This window comes from Octodon degus, unplaced genomic scaffold, assembly GCF_000260255.1.
Source record: "Octodon degus isolate 3935 unplaced genomic scaffold, OctDeg1.0 scaffold00256, whole genome shotgun sequence".
NCBI lineage: Eukaryota > Metazoa > Chordata > Mammalia > Rodentia > Octodontidae > Octodon > Octodon degus.
In genome coordinates, this window is record NW_004524832.1 from 1158310 (window position 1) to 1163653 (window position 5344).

At 39.0% G+C, this 5344-nt stretch overlaps 1 pseudogene; it reads left to right on the forward strand.

Moving 5' to 3' along the window:
• The first annotated feature begins 341 nt into the window (after positions 1–341).
• On the forward strand, positions 342–1262 carry LOC101566799 (annotated as a pseudogene).
• Positions 1263–5344: the final 4082 nt, after the last annotated feature.

Sequence of the window (5344 nt, forward strand, 5' to 3'; positions counted from 1 at the left end):
CAATGCTCTAAACAGTAAGACAAAAACACTAAATATACTAGAGGAGAAAGTAGGTAAAAATCCTGAAGATGTAGGAGTAGGTAGAGAGTTCATGAACAAAATCCAAACAGCACAGGAAATACTTCACAGAATCAACAACTGGGATCACATCTCTTTAAAGTTTCTGCATGTCAAACTGGCAGCTGCACAATGCAGTAGTGTGAGGTCTGGGGATGCTGGTAATGGGTCCAGGAAGTAAAGCAACTGTGCCTAGGGGTGATTCTAATGTGAGTTTGGGTGGGGTAGAAAGCTCTGGGTGGTAGTCAAGGGTGATGAGTGAAGCAGCAGGGAATCACTTATAAATGTTGCCCAAGCAGGACCCAAAGCCCTCAGTACAGGTGGGTGAACTAGTACTGTACTTTCATGGGCCTCTTCTTTATCAAGCAAAGTGTGTAAGGGTTGCCATAAAGGACAAACAAGTAAACTACTTTATACACTACAGTGGTTGGAATAAAAATTGGGATGAGTAGGTTCCAGAAAGCCAAGTACTCAAGTATGTGGACACCAATCTGCAGAAACAACAAGAACTTCCAAAGGTCAATCAGAAGCAATATGCAAAGGGAAAACAAGAGTGGAAAGAAGACATTCAGTTTGCAACAGAAAAGTGTTGAAGTGAAAACTGAAAACAGCAAACAAAAATCCCTCATAATGGAAATGACACCAGTACCAGTGAGACACCTCAGCATCCTCCTCAGAAGAAGGCCTGTGTTGATCCTAGTGTTGAAAATGAAGAAACATTTATGAACAGAACCGTGGCTTGTTGATAACCTGGACTAATTACCAGGCAGAAACAGCTCTTTATCTTTTATTTTTCTGCCAAGAAGAATGTGGACTCTATTCTACAGAACTATGTAAATTATAAGAAATCTCTGGATAATAAGGAGGATGCTATTAATGAGGTTGTAGCAGGGATAAAAGAATACTTCAATGTGATCCTGGGCACTCAGCTCTGCTACAATTTTGAGAGCCCACAGCACACTGAGATCCTTACCAATCACCCTGATGCACCCATGTCCCAGCAGTATGGAACAGCACATCTACTGAGGTTATTTGTAGAAATTGGGGCAATATTGGCCTATACACCTCGGAATGAGAAGAGCCTTGCTTTATTGGTGAATTATTCTCATGAATTCCTCAAGTATCTGGCAAAGAATTTGGCAACTTTGTTTAGTGCCTGTGAGGACAAAGTGGCCCCTCCTGAGTACCATCAGAAAGCAGTGTGAGGCACTCTCATCCATGTTGAGGCCTCTGTTGACATGTTTTGTTCCTACTCTTTCTTTTTCACAAATGATTTACTTTGAAGAGCTGGTGTTTAACAGAGTTGATGTTTATTTTGTTTGATTTTAAAGAGAAAACAAAAAGGGTTACAGCTCCTTTTTTCTTTCATTCTTTTTTTTTCATTTCAAAGTTGCTACCAGTGTATTCAATGATGGGCAACAAAGAGATGTGTGTAGAGCGTTTTATTGCCTAGGTGACAAAGCTGCTTTCCAATGCTGGTGGTTCTATTCCTTTGACACTATGTGCTTGTATAATACATGTTAATGATATATGACAAAGTGCTCTGATTCCTAGTGCCAAAGGTCCAATTCAGTATATGTAACTGAACATATACATCCATTTGTGCTCTCTCTTTTTTAATGATATTAAAGAGCTCTTCCTTTGCAAGTCATCCATGTTCTTTATGCATTTTATCTTTGCTCAAATTGTTGAAGAGGGGGCCCTGCCATTTAGCTCAGTTGTTTAAGAGCCTGCTCATGCAAATGCCGTTGGGCACAGGAAACCACAGTTTGATGCCACCTCCACCTACATTACCAGACCTACTCTTAAGGAAGCCTGAGCCAGCCAAAAAATAAAAAATAAATCATTCTCAAATTGTTGAAGAAAGGTGAATTGTATCATGGTTTTTGTGTTTGTGTCTAATGCACATTTTAACATGATAGATACAATGCATTGTGTAGCTACAGTTTTCTGGAAAAGTCAACTGAAAGGTATTCTAGAAAGAGATCAAAAGGACAACAACTCCAAGAATAATGAAAGAAAGAAATCACAAAACAAGGCCAGCAATTAAACACAGGAAAAGCAGGGAACCTACAGGAGAAAAATTACATGACAAAGATAAGCCAATGCATATAAATTATAACCACCAATGTAAATGGACTTAATTGAACAATTAAAATAAAGTGACTGTCAGAGAGGATCAAGAAACACACTCCAACAATATACAAGAAACTCACTTAATTCAAAAGGAAATTCATAGGCTAAAAGTCATGAGGAGAAGGATGGGGGAATAAAAAAGTGCTCCATAGGCCAGGAGCTCAGAAAAAAGCATGAACAGCTCTTCTGTTCACAAACAATGTGAACTTCAGACCGAGAATGATAAAGAGATAAAGAAGGTCACTACATACTTGTTAGGGGAAAGCTTTAAGAGGAAGAGATAACAATCATAAATATATATGCACCAAATATGGGAGCACCCAACTATATAAGACAGATCTTAATGGACTTGAAAAAAAATCTAATAACCAATAACACAATCTAAATGGGGGACCTTAACACCCCAATATCTCAGGAAGACAGGTCAACTAGACAAAAAAATAGCAAAAAGGTAACAAAAATGAACCAAACCAAACCTTTGAACAAATGGACTTAGTGGACATTTACAGCAGGTCCTACCCAACAACATCTCAGAGGGAATTTATAAAGGTGAACTCAAGCATTAGGAAAACAGAATGAGAGCAAACAAATACCCTAATGCTGCACCTCAAGCTTCTAGAAAAAGAAGAGAAAACAAAACCCAAAGACAGAAGGAAATTACAAAGATCAGAACAGAAATTAGGGCAACTGAGATAAAGAAAACAATGTAAAGAATTAATGAATTAAAGTGCTTATTCTTTGAAAGACTAAATAAAACTGATAAACCCCTAGTCAACCTTATCAAAAAAAAAAAAAAAAAAAAAAAAAGAAAAAACAGAAATTCAAACAATGACTGAAAAGGGTAAAATTACTACAGATGTTGTGGAAATTCAAAAGATCATCAATAACTACTTTGAAAATCTTTACTCTCATTGGGTGGAAAACACAGAAGAAATGGGAAGGCCCTTAGATAGGTACAAATTGCCAAGAAGATATAAAAATTCTGAATAATCTGCTATCAGTCAATGAAATTGAAAATGTAATAAAAAAAACTACGCAACAAAGAAAAGCTTACATCATGATGGATTCACAGCTGAATTATACCAGAAATTTAGAGAAAATTTAATCTCAATAATCTTCAGAATCTTCAATGAAATTGGAAAGGAAACAACACTTCCTCATTCATTGATGGAGGCAAACATCACACTGATACCAAAACCAGAGAAAGACACAGCCAAAAAAGAGAACTGTAGGTCAATCTCCTTCATATACATAGATGCAAAAATACTCAATAAAATATTAGCAAATAGAATGCAGCAAATCATGACGAAGATTTCATACCATGACCAAGTGGATTCATCCCAGGGATTCAAGGATGGTTCAACATAGGCAAATCTATAAATCTAATAAACAATATCAACTGGTCCAAACACAAAAATCACATGATCATCTCAATAGATGGATAAAAAAGCTTTTGACAAAGTCTAAACTCATTCACAATTTTAAAAAATCCTACAGAAAATTGGAATAGATGGCCTATACTTCAATTTGATAAAAGCCATCTATGACAAACCAACAGCCAACATCAACCTAAATGGAGAAAAAATGCAAAACTTTCACTCTAAAATCAGTTACAAGACAAGGTTGACCACTATTACCACTCTTATTCAATATAGTCCTGGACCCGGTTCTGCAAAAAAAAAAAAAAAAAAAAAAAAAAAAAAAAAAAAAAAAAAAAAAAAAAAAAAAAAAAAAAGATACTCAAGATAGTCCTGGAAACATTAGCAGAGCCACTGTGCAAGAGAGAGAAATAAAAACAATAAGAATTTGAAAAAAAAGAAATTTAACCATCTTTCTTCAAAAATGACATAATATCCCACATGGAAAACTCAAAGAGCTGAACCAAGAGACTCCTAGAATTAATAACCAAATTCAACAGCTTATCAGGATGCAAAAACAATACTCATAAATCAATAGTATTCCTCCATATAAACAATAAACTCACTGGGAAAGAAATTAGAAAACAACACACTTCACAACAGCATCAAAAACATGAAATATTTAGAAATTAATCTAACAGAGTCCCAGCCCAGGCGCAGTGTGGGCCGGACCCTCTCTCACCCCCTTGGGTCACCCCCTCCACTCCGCAGTACCTCCCCCACCCCGCCCGCCAAGTAGGAATTTCTGCGGTGTTCCGGGAACCCCCAGACCCAGTCCTAGCCCAGGTCCGGTGAGTGTGTGGAGAGCTTCCTGCTACCATACGCCCGCGGGACCAGTACCAGCCCAGGCGCAGCGTGGGCCGGACCCTCTCCCACCACCTTGGGCCGCCCCTCACCACTCCGCAGTAACTCCCCCACCCTGCCCGCCAAGTAGGAATTTCTGCGGTGTTCTGGGAACCCCCAGACCCAGTCCTAACTCAGGTCCTGTGAGTGTGTGGGAGAGCTTCCCCTTCCCCCTACTTCACCTTGCCCCTCCAGGCACAGCTCAGGCCTGGCATACATGCCTGGGGTGTAACCCTGCAGCTGCAATCCCTGCAGTGAGTGTAGAGGATAGATCCAACCAGCTAGTCCAGGGGCAGAACATCTTGCCACAGGGGCACAACAGGTTCACCCTCAAGGGCAGCAACAGGAAGGAGCTGAGCACAGCAGCCAGACCCAAGCCAGATGCAGCTGGATAAGTGCAAACTTTGTAGAGCTGTACCTGAACTTTTGTACATGAGAAGGTTATAACTACAGCAAAGATCTACAACAAATGTCAGAAGACAGTGCTACACAAAATGACAAGAAGAAACAAAATGCAACCTCAGAACCCAAGCCCACCCGTAACAAGTGCAGAAGGCACTAACACAGAAAAAAATTGGAAATCACACAGCTGAAAGCAATGAATCAATGGCTTCTGAAACAAAGAAACAGCTGCAGAAAGATATAGAAGACCTCAGATTGGAAATAAAAAAGAAATCCCTGAATTAATAACATCTACACTAAAGAATCAAATGAAGAAACATATGGAAGAAACCCAGTGCCCACACAGAACGAGAGCGGAGGACACTAGCTAGACTCAAATGCATGAATTAATAGCGTCGATAGTAAACAAGCAACAGCAGAAAGATATAGAAGAAATTAGAGCGCAATTCTTTTCTGAAATAAAAAAAGAACTCTCAGAACTCATAGCA